This window comes from Anolis carolinensis, chromosome 4 (genome assembly GCF_035594765.1).
Source record: "Anolis carolinensis isolate JA03-04 chromosome 4, rAnoCar3.1.pri, whole genome shotgun sequence".
Lineage (NCBI taxonomy): Eukaryota > Metazoa > Chordata > Lepidosauria > Squamata > Dactyloidae > Anolis > Anolis carolinensis.
This window is the reverse complement of record NC_085844.1, coordinates 191381185-191393683: the sequence shown is the minus strand read 5'-3', so window position 1 is coordinate 191393683 and position 12499 is coordinate 191381185. Positions and strand designations below refer to the sequence as shown.

Genomic DNA, 12499 nt, shown 5'->3' with positions numbered 1-12499 from the left:
TGCCATACAGGAGCATGTGTTCCTTTTGCCATAGGAAGGTAATGACAAGAGTACAGCTACCCTTGTTGTAATGCAACGCACTGTCGGGTGGCTTGGTCTTGAATGGGTAATTAAGACATTTGAGTCTTATAAAAGACCTGCTCCTGTTGGAAATGCAAACTCCTAGAACTGATTTGTTAATGTGGAATAACACAGCTGCCTACATTTTCATACTCTTCCTCAGGGCACAGCTGTGAAGACTGCTATGATAAGCGTTTGCATATACAAATTTATCATAACACCTTCTGCTAAAGTGTCTTACACTCTACCCATGAAAAAAGAGACTCGGGAACTAAAATAATGAAAAAAAAACCCCAAGGAAAGGCAGCCTGCAAAGAAGAGATAATTGTCTCTTTTAACCCATCAGGAAACCATTAAGAGGCAAAGCACTGAGCTTTGAAGAAAGCAACTGGGGAAATGTTTGAAGAACTCATTTGCATTTAAGGAAATGTTGTAAGTTCTGAGCATTTGGAATTCCACTTCCCAAACATGTGGAAGGTTTTGTTTTGTAAATATAAGGTGATTAAGGCAGGGAAAAGGTGGGGAAACATATGAAAGAAACAGAACAAATACTGGGAGATTTCCATTGTAAGCCTATGGATAGACTTTGTGGGGATCCTGATGCTGATGAGAATGATTTTTCATGGCAAATAATCCTATTCACTTGAATGAATAATGGATCAGGTTACATCTATCTGTCCTTCCTTCCTTCCACTTTGGATGTTTCTGGAAAGTCTGAAACAGTAATGCAAAATCAATGTGTGGAGGGAAGGAGAAATTGTGGCTGCGATCTGCTGCTTTGACTTCCTCGTAGGTCTCTGTCATGAAAACAGAGGTTTTAAGGAATCTTACATGTTTTTACTGTATTTAGACTTTGTGTATATAGAGAAATAATGACTGCTTGGAGTGTGATGAGTGGGAAGGTAATAGTTCTTCTGTATGTTTCTGTTTCAGGAAATACAATTATTTTCTCTTTTCCTTAAATTTGAGAGGGCATGTATCAATGTTGAATAGTTTTAGCATAAGGTGTATTTGCTCTACATAGTTATGTATGTATAGCATATATATAATTTGATACCACTTGAACTGCCATAGTGGGATGCTTATAATTCCCTGCTAGAGTGTTCTAGAGAATTCCTCTGAAATACACTTCCCAAGGTAAAATGACAAATCCCAGGATTCCTTAGGAGGTTTAAAGTGGTATCAAGTTGACATAACTTGTAGACCATCTATATTGAGTCCATCATCAATTTTAGAACAGGATTTCAGCTACTGCCTAACACCCTTCAGGAAAGCATTATATGGATTGAGGTCCATTTCTCTTGTTTGATTACATAGTAAAACATATATAAATTAAAATAAAAAAATCATAGCCTTGGTTTAGCAAAAATAAGGTATTCAGATATCAGTCTTCCACTGTGGACAATACACTTGTGAATAGTTCATCTTCTTTCCACCGCCCCTTCCCAACTTTGTTGGCTATAGAGGTTGATTCTGGAAATTAAAAATCCAAAATGCTCCAAATCCAAAATTGACCAAATAGTGAAACTTTTGTTTTTTTGATAGTTCAATATACATAAACATTTTTCATGCATATATTATTAAAATATCACATTTAAAATTATATTTCAGCCATATGTATAAAGGGTATCTGAAACATAAATAAATACATTTCACGTTTAGATTTGAGTTCCATCTCCAAAATATCTCATCATACATGTGCAAATATTTAAAAAATCCCCCCCAAAAAAATTAAATGCAAAACACTTCTGGTCCCAAGCAACTTTTTAATTGAATTTTGGGGAAAAGGTGGCTTCCTGACGGGTTAAAAAAAACAATCAAGGAAGGTGTGGTTCTGCAAGGCCTGAGCATGCCTGTCAATAAAAGTTGTACTTGGAGGCCTCTCATTCATACAGCAGCCACAAATTGAAGTCAACATGACAGTTTACAACAACAAATAATAAGATTTCATTCAGGATTTAGTGTAAGATGTGAGTGTGTTTGAATTGACTGGAACCAGTGACCACAATGCTATCAAATTTAATTTATATGTAAATGGAAAAACACCAGAAAACCCCAATGCAGACGTGTTTGACTTCAAAAGAGGAATTGTCTCTAAAATTTGGGATCTGGTAAAAAGGAAACAGAAGAGAAAAGTCAAGGGGATCCAATCTCTCCCAGGCTTCATGGCTAATTAAAACCAAAACCAGGGTGGCTTAGCTGGAATGGGCACAGGTCAGAAAGATAGCACAAGGTCCAAGGGGTTGTCAGCATGGGAAGTTGTCCTGTGAAGGAAGCTTTTAAGGAGAGAGAAAGGTCCTTCAGAAACCATTAGTCTTGTCAAAACAAAGGCAACACTAAAGAAAATAAAGTAGCATGAAAGAAATGCAAGATGGCAATTAGAGTCGCAAAAAGGATACTGAAGAACATATTGCTAATAGCAGTAAGACTAACAATAAAGAATTCTTTAAGTAAATCAGCAGCAGAAAACCATAAGGAAGCAGCTAAACCACTGAATGACAATGGAGTAAAAGAAATAAAAGGGGATAAATAATTTGCACTACAAGCTAAATAAATTCTTTTCCTCCTTCACTATACAATCATGTCTGATTTTTCCCCCCAAGGAGGACAACTCAGGCTAATAATAGTGGTAAATAATTAACATTAAAACTTACTGAGGAATAACAAACAGATTGCTAGATCTAGATGACATCCATCCAAGAGTTCGTAAAGAACTCAAATGTGAATTTGCCTGTGTTCTATAAAAAGCCTTCCATCAATTATCACAACCAGAAGGGGACTGACCAATACATAAGCAATGTTCACCCAAAAGCCTATCAGATGTTCTCACTATGAAAAAATCCCTTTCTTCACCCACAAGTTACAGTCAGTATTAAATTCTCATTCATCTGCGTATACATATAATATTGATAATAAAGCTATAATATAACACATTTTTTTGGTGTCAGGAGTGACTTAAGGAACTGCAAGTCGCTTCTGGTGTGAGAGAATTGGCTGTCTGCAAGTACGTTGCCCAGGGGACGCCCAGATGTTTGATGTTTTATCATCCTGTGGGAGGCTTCTCTCATGTCCCCGCCTGGAGAGCTAGAGCTGACAGACAGAAGCTCACCCCGCTTCCTGGATTCGAACCGCTGACTTTTCGGTCAGCAATTCTGCTGGAACAAGGATTTAATCCATTGCACCACCAGCGGCTCCATATAATACAATATAATACTAATAATAATAATACAATAATAATATTGTAATATAGTAATACTAATATATAAATATAATTACTACTGATAATATATAATGATATATAATGATATACTGTAATGTTTTTGATTGTGAATCGCTTTGAGTCTCTGTATGGAGAGTTAAAGTGAGATATAAATAAATACTGTATATACTCAAGTATAAGCCCTTTTTTAGGGTTGAAAAAGCTCCGTTCGGCTTATACTCGAGTGAGGGTCCTGGCTGGCTTCTATTCAGGTCGGCTTATACTTGAGTATATAGGTATTCAGAATTGGACAGTCTTATCTTATTAAAGTCTTATTTTTTATATTAAATTACAGTTTTATATAAATATTCAAAAGCATTTAACCTACCGATTCCTCAAATAATACAATTTTATTAATATCTATTTTTATTTTTGAATTTGACCCGTAGCTGCTGCATTTCCCACCCTCGTCTTATACTCGAGTCAATAAGTTTCCCCAGTTTTTGTGGTAAAATTAGGTGCCTTGGCTTATATTCGGGTTGGCTTATACTCGAGTATATACGGTACATAAATACATGGTTGCTTTGTGGACTGTGGAACTAAAGATAATGGTGGTTTGCTGGGATCTTGACTCTTATGTTTCTTAGCTTTTATTAAATTTGTTTCTAGACCTCAAGCATGCTGAGGGGGGAAACAGACAGATAGTAATTGCTTGGCCATGGGATGTGTGGTGGGGGGAAGCTTGGGTTCTTGTTTGTGCATATGCATCTTGAATTGAGCACCCAATAAGAAAAGCTAGCAAGTGTGCCCTTGCAATGCCAGGGATGTGCCCAACAGAAAGAGCAAGAGGCTCTGTGTGTTCTGAAGCAAGACGGAGGCACTGGGGCAGCTGTCAGACTCAGATAATCTTCTGAGAATTAGCAATTGTTCACTTGAATGTCATTTCCATCTTTAATTGGAACATGAGCTGAAACAAAGCAGCATCCTAGGCTCAGCAGTCTGATAAGACACCACTGGGAAAAACCTTTCTCTCCTTTCAAATGTTTTGTGTGAATCTGCAATGAGCTGATAAAGCAGAGAACGCCCTGTCTTCTTGGGCAAATGGCTGTGGCGGCCTCACACAGTGTCTCCCTGCCCGGCTCTGCCACTGAAGGAGGAGACAGTGGTGCATTTGAAATGGAAATAACACAGGATGGGGCAAGATGATGGAAGAACCAGCACCAACTGCTGTCATCCATGGAATAAAAATCATATGAACGCTTGTAATGCAAGAAAGAGAGGTGAAGATTTGGTTGGCTAGGCAACATGGCCAAGACCACTAAGAGCATTTTCAAGCCTTGTGGAAACATTTTTGGGCTCCCCATCAAAGACAGACCAACAAAAGAAGCTACTACAAATGCTTGGTTCATAGCTCATGTTTGTAAGATGTTATTTAGAATAAAGTATGCATTGAACATGAAATAACAGTACGACCATCATATCTATGTTTTCATTTATCTATGTCTAACAAAATATGTCCTCTTGTGGCATTATCCAGGTTCTCAAGCATGATTCCATGGTCTTTTGGGGCCAAAAGTCCTTCATTTCCATAGTAAAGGTAAAGGTTTTCCCCTGACATTAAGTCTAGTCATGTCCAACTCTGGGGGTTGGTGCTCATCTCCATTTCTAAGCCAAAGAGCCGGCGTTGTCCGTAGACACATCCAAGGTTATGTGACCAGCATGACTGCATGGAGCACTGCTACCTTCCTGCCGGAGTGGTACCTACTGATCGACTCACATTTGCATGTTTTCGAACTGCTAGGTTGGCAGAAGCTAGGGCTAACAGTGGGAGCTCACCCCACTCCCCAGATTTGAACCACCGACCTTTCATTTAGCAAGTTCAGCACTTCAGTGGTTTAATCTGCTGCACCACCAGGGGCTGCTTCATTTCCATAGGGTTCACTATTTTCCAAACTTTTGTGTATCCATGCAAGTAGTTTATTTAGAGCATACCTTTTTACATATTTTACACCCGCAACCCCTTATTGTCCAAGAAATAAAATAGGGACATTAAATAGGTATAAAATCAAACATTTACTTAAAATAAATCTGCATTTGCAAGGCTTGCTAAACACGCTGATTTTCCTTTTTGTGGAGTACAATTGAAGCATTTTCTGCAGAGTCCACTGCAAACACTGCATGTTACACAGATTTGTGTAAATGGGTGGTGTTCAGAAACCTTTTACTGTTGCCAATTTTTATGACCACCACATTGAGCTAAGGGGTTGGGACCCACAGTTTAAGAAGCAGTGATTAAGGGTCTGCATTGGCAGATAAATAATTGGACTTTGTATATAATATTGCTTTTTTTGAAATTCAACAATTTTACAATGGATGTTAAAAACAAATACGGTAATGATTTTACTGAGAAAGAGAAAAACCCTTGTAATATAGTTGGCCCCCAATGCCCTTTCTAGATTGTTAAGACCTGGAATTTGTATCAGTTTCCCCCTCCTGTCAGTTTTCAATTTGACTGAAGAATCAACAGTGAAGATGTCTGTGATCCAAGAGTAGGGACCTTATCACATTGGGATAAACTTAGTTTCTGAGAGTCCTTGAACAACATTCTGAATGGGTCCTATCACATGACATTTGTTCCATTCCATCAGCAATCCATCAAAATCCGTCTGCAAAATGTCGCAGGAACGGAGCAATTGCACACAAGATTCTAATCATGTTTTTGTATTTAATATGATTTTGAGGTGCTATTTCAACATATGACTGTCAAATCAGTATGCAGTCCCCCAGCTAAAATCTTGCAAGAATGGTGGTGCAAGACTTCCAGGCTATGTCACTGCACAATATTAGAGATGATGATGATGATGATGATGATGATGATGATGATGATGATGATGATGATGATGATGATGATGATGATGATATGTAGGGAGGCATTCAAATGGATTGGGAGAAGCCAGCCTTCATTGATGTGATAAGTACAATATTTTCAGAATGTAAGAATCAGGTGTGACCCAGTATGCATTCAGTCCTGAAAAAAATGGGATGTATACAGTAGAGTCTCACTTATCCAACATAAATGGGCTGGCAGAATGTTGGATAAGCGAATATGTTGGATAATAAGGAGGGATTAAAGATCCCCAAACTTCTGCTTTTTCCTAATGCTGGATTCTTTCTCATTGTGAAATCAGAGCAGGGACTCTTTCACACTGCACAATTATAGAGCCAAGATTTCACTTCAACTGCCATGGCACCATCCTATGGAATTTTGATATTTGCAGTTTATCTATGATTATTTAGATTATTTTGAACTTCAGCTCCTACAAATCTCAACAGGTGGTAAACTGGCTGGGACTACTGGGAGTTGAAGTTAAAAAACCTGGAGGATTAAAGGTTGCAAACCACTAGTATAGACAGCTCTTCATATAGAGCATAGATGAGGAATCTATCTGCAGATGTGGGACGGATTTTTCCTAGTCACCATCTGGACTGGATGATATCAGGAGGCAAAACCATATCTTGAACCAGAGCTTGGGCTACATTTCTCAGAAGATCCCAGTTGTTCCAAAGTACTGCCTCTGTTATCATGCCTATGGTTGTTCTTTGTGATGCCACTGGCTCCTTTCCGATGCGCACAGTTTTGTTCCCATAATACCCTTCTCTCTGGGGAAAAAGCAAAAGGGGAACAAAGCTGGATGCCCTCAGCTGATGCTTTAAGAGACAGCTGAGTCTGTGCTTATGTGCCTACATCTGCACATGTGGAGGCTGTGTACAGAGCTTTGGCTGGATGCCACACTGTGGGTGAGGGCACTGGGAACAAACCCACTCTTCCCCTCAATGGACACAATAACTGAGTATGAGACTGTTGTCTGAACAGGACTCTTGGGTTATATTGTTCAGCAGTAAAAGGTGTAATGCTCTCAGAAATTATAGAATGGCTTGTAACCCACAGAGCTGTAATTAATCAGTGTGTGCTACTGAGTGGGTCAGAAACATCAAAACAACAAAGCAAGGTAGCCATGAAGGGTTGCTCAAGAAACATGTGCTTACATCTTCACCACATAAACCAAATAGCAAAGACTAAAAAACCATTTCCAAACATGGCATATTTGATCACCAGAATCCCTACAAACTCCAAACATTGCCCTAATGGCTAAAAATGAACAAAAATGGAAATGACATCATACAACTTCCAGTTTGACAAAGCAAACAAACTAATGCTAGCACATGCTGTTGGGAATTTGTTCTCTGCCTTCCACTTAATTTAAACTATCCTTCCTCAATGTGTCACTCTGTAAATAAGTTGAACAAGAAGCCCCCACTTCCTATCCTGGATATGTTACTAGAATGATGGGAGCTTTAGTCCAACACATCTGGATGGCACCAGGTTGGAGGTAGCAGCTTTAAATTTAATTCCTTGTGAAATCTGATGTTGCCAGTATTTTTGATGGCCTATTTTTCAGATACCCATGACTTGCCCATCTGAAGATGATCTGTGATGAGTACATAAATACTTAGCTGCAATGTTTTTATGTAGATTAATTTTTCTTTTACTTTGATATTGTTCCTCTGCTTCATTCTCCGTATCTTTGTGTAAATTAGTTTGTGAAGTAGTTTGCACATGAATTTGTTTCTTTTACAGAGTTCCTATATTCCATGCAATGTATATTGCTTAGTGCTTACTACCTCTTCATAAAGGCTCAGCTGCTGAGCACACAGTGGGGGGCATTGAGCATTACATATCGCTATGTAAATAAACCCATTTGTCCAATTTTGCATGGGAGACAGCTGTTATTCTCGCTGTCAGATAAAGAGGTGTTAGGCTGACAAGCCTCTCAGCTTCTTTGCTTGTGAAAAGCACTGCTTCTTCACATAGCATACAGTGGAATTTGCCACCACCAGATATAGGGATAGATGGCTGGAAACCTGAAAAGCAGACTGTCATATTCCTAGATGATAATACATAGAACTAGAGATGGAGCTGCCCCCCATAAAACTAGTCAGCCAGGTGAATGGTTAAAGGTGATAGATGTTATATTTCAAAATTTCAGAAGAAACTCAGAATATTGTTGATCGCAAATTTTAACGAGAGTATTTTGGCCATTTGGAGTTTGTTGTTGTTCTGGGTGAGACAAAGATTTTGCCGCTGTTTTCAAATGGCGAAAAGTGTGGCATGTACTGGACTGATATAACAGGATCTTTTTTTAAAAAAAATATGCATGCCCATGTTTGCATAAAAGCTAAGGAATGTTCAATAGAAGGGAGCTGATGTGCAAAGCGAGGATGCATATAAGCCCAGTGACTACAAAGGCTTGGAACTAGGCAAAGTTTGGGGCCACACCTCCTAGACTTCCTCAGCCGTCAAGATTGTGGGGAGCAAACTGGTTGGGAGAATTTGGTTGCTGTGGTCCTGAAAGGAAGTTTTCTGAGCTTTGATTGGAAAAGCTGCATTCCAAAGTTCTCTCTCTGGGGAACGTAGTGTCTGGCTCTGGATAAGGCTGTCTCAGGCTTCTTCCATACAGTTGCATAAAATCCACATTGAACTGGATTATACGGCAATGTGGAGGAAGGCAATGTTTACCCTTGGAAATAATTATCTGGTTACCATGAGGAGAGAGGACCTTAGCATCTTGTGAATAGCCTTAAACTATAGAACACCTTTTCAGTGCAATCCTCTGCCCTGCCTGTCCGGTCGTGAAATTCACTGTGTTTCATAACTGCATATAGGGTGGCAGACACACTTTATAATCTTCAAAATTTGATCACCAACTTTATTATTCCAATATTATTCGAGGACTGAGGGCCCTTCTACACAGCCATATAACCCAAAATATCAAGGCAGATAATCCACAATATCTGTTTTGAACTGGATTACCTGAGTCCACACTGCCATATAATCCAATTCAATGTGGATTTTATACAGCTGTGTGGAAGGAGCCTGAGACAGCCTTATCCAGAGCCAGACACTACATTCCCCGGAGAGAGAACTTTGGAATGCAGCTTTTCCAATCAAAGCTCAGAAAACTTCCTTTCAGAACCATGCCAACCAGATTCTCCCAACCAGGTTGCTCCCTGCATTCTTGAGGGCTAAGTCTAGGAACGGTAGCCCCAAACTTTGCCTCCTTCCAAGCCTCTGTGATCACTGTGCTTATATGCATCCTCCTGACCATGCAGCAAGGCTGAACATAGGGGCCTGTACACTTTGCACCTCAGCTCTCTTCTATTGAACCATTCCTCTGCTTTTATGCAAGCATTAGCATGCATATTTTTAAAAAGATCCCGTTCTATCAGTCCACACCTTTTCCCTGCATATGCCGGGGCTTTTGCTCACAATCATCCTTTCCTAGCTTTTTGGCCCCTGCATCCTGTTGTGTGTGTTTTTGTAAAAAAAAAAGAAAAAAGAAAAAAAGGAAAACACATTTCCCTGAAGCAGTCATCCTCATCTTTAGTGCTTTCCCCCCTTCCTGTTTCCTCGCAATGACCCACTTTCCCAGCAGAGGTCATGTTTCCCACATTGGGTGGGTCAAATTCCCCCCATTACTTTGAAGCATCTCTCTGCCTGCTTTGTGCCTCTCACTTTGGAGGACACACCCAGTGGCGGGGTGGGGGGGGGGGGTGGAGGGATGCAGAGAAAGAGAGTGAGAGGCTGGGATGGGGAAGCAGCAAAAGAAGGGCCTGGCTCTATTGTTTCTGCCCCATCAGCACATGTATTGCTCACACAGCAGAGAGCCCCAGCAGGCTGCCACTTGGGATCAGCAGATTGGAATGCTGTGAGCTTGCAGAGTGTGGTTTCAGCGAGACGTTATCTAATGAAGGAGGAGGAGGAGGGTGGATTAAGCCAAACCCACAGCACCAGCTTTCAATTAAACCAAAAGAATGTGCTGCCTCTCTGTCCGAAGGAGACAATAAATAAATATTTATTGGTTGGGGCCAATAACTCTTAATGTAGTGTTGTGAAACATAGGCAAAGACTAATTCCTAATCCAAGGGCTCATGATTTTGCCAGTACTTTAAAAAGCAATGGCCACTTAATTTCGCCATGGAGGCAAAGAAGTACAGCCATCCAGCTGTATCCATGAATTATGCAGCCACAAATTCAATCACCCACATCTTGAAAATATTTTTTTAAATTCCAAAAAGCAAACTTTAATTTTGCCCTTTTATATAATGGATGCAATTGTATTGTGCTATTGTATATAATGGGTCTTGAGCAAACAATGGTATCTATAAGGGAGTCCTAGAACCAAACCCCATTGGATAATAATGGCACGTTGTAATCATCTGTCAATCAGTACTCCCCACTGTTGCATTCAATATACATTACATAATAGCATTATAGTTGCTACATATCTTCAAGTGACTTATGGTGACCCTTTCCTAGGGTTTTCTTGGCAAGTTTTATCCAGATGAAGTTTGTCATTGTCTTCCTCTGAGGTTGAGAGAGCATGATTTGTTCAAGGTCTCCCAGTGGATTCCTATAGCTGAGGCCCCTTCTACACTGCCATATAATCCAGATTATGAAAGCAGAGAATCCACATTATTTTATTTGAACTGGATTATATAAATCTATACTACTATATAATCCAGTTCAAAACAGATAATCTGGATTTTATATGGCAGTGTAGAAGGGGCCTGATTGGGGATTTGAACCCTGGTCTCCTAAAATCCTAGGCCATGTTCAAACTAGGATACCATATGGGCTCATATAACAGTACCGCATGCATAGTATCACGTGGCAACCGATTAGTGGCTTCTCTCCAGGATGAAGCAAAACTATTGATCAGAACCCCTCTACACTTCCATATAATCCACATTATTTTATTTGAATTGGATTATATAAGTCTACACTGACATATAATCCAGTTCAAAATAGATAATCTGGATTTTATATGGCAGTGTAGGCCTCTTCTGTTCTGCAATATAAAATCCAGATTATCTGCTTTGAACTGGATTATATGAGTCTACATGGCCATATAGTCTAGTTCAAAGCAGATAATGTGGATTTTATAAGGCAGTGTAGAAGGGGCCATAGATAGGGCCTCAGTCAACCAAATACAAATGTGGGCTAGAGATAGTTGTACTCTAGCCCACATTTTATTAGCTTGTTTACAAGAATATCATAGTGAATCTTGTCAAAAGCCTTACTGAAATCAAAATATGCTATGGTTTTGAGAAATCCATGTTAACTTTTACTCATCACAGTGTTATCGAGACCGCGATTAGCCAGGATCTGCCCTGTGAGGGAGATCTGATCGCTTCCTCCGATGAGGGAACGAACCTTGGTGAGCCGTTAGGGAAGCAGAAAATAACCCGGAATATAAATTTACCTGAGACCGAAAGGAAAAAGACTCTGCCAAGTTGAAGGAAAAACTGACAAAGTGTTTATTAAAGCAATTCAGCTGAAAAGGACATCAGGCAGCAATAATTCGACATGCAAGATGTGACGATACATTCAAAATAAAGCCATTTTATACATTTCTAAGTTTGAAGTCTGCTTGAATCTCCCGCCCTGTCCCTCCGCCCATCTGGCTGCTGATAGGTCGAGAGCGCCGCACTAGGCGGGAGCTTGGTTTCCCGCCCCGCGCCTTAGCCAATGAGGAACATCCTTTGCCTCTGCCAGGGCCAATCAGGTTGGGGAAGGTGGAAGTCAGCTAGACAATGGGTTCTGGTGAATGAATCATTGGAGTTATCTTATGCAAAGCGATTACCCGAGGCTAGCGCCTTCTAAGATAATCTTAAGATTATTGCTGTTTTGAATAGGGCCATTTGGAATGTCCGGGTTTTTATGCACATACACAGTTAATGAACACCTGAGGTGTGACGGAGATGACAGTAAATATTGACACTATGGGATTATGGTGGCAGGACCAGCGGGAAGTCTTCCCATGGCTCCCCAGGGGTCCGGATGGGTTTGTGGTCAACATTACCATATGAGATTTTATCACCCCGGGGACTGCTCCGATCTGGGGTGGGCCAATCTCTCGTTATGGGCCATGCAGATGCAACATGGATTAAATCTTATGGTGACAGTTTATCCTCTTTTGTGTGTGAAGCCCAGAATCTAGAATGAGGGAAGGCAGGAATTTTCAGGGTTAAATAGAGTTCAGGCTATGCCTTCATTGATTAAAATATACTAGGGAATATAGAGAATCATATCTTATCCATTTCCACCCAAAATTACCAAAAAAAAGTACTAAATATTAACATTTATAGCTTATTTTCCATTCCTACGCTAATAGCGCA

The 12499-nt window shown here is 40.0% G+C and overlaps 1 long non-coding RNA gene across 1 annotated transcript in view; it reads left to right on the top strand.

The window, feature by feature from the left end:
• The first annotated feature begins 46 nt into the window (after positions 1-46).
• The window catches only part of LOC107983395 (uncharacterized), a 15486-nt gene continuing 3033 nt past the window's right edge, over positions 47-12499 (top strand). Inside the window, exon 1 of the long non-coding RNA XR_010005461.1 lies at positions 47-492. This is a non-coding gene — a long non-coding RNA (uncharacterized LOC107983395). The remainder of the gene's footprint in view (positions 493-12499) is intronic.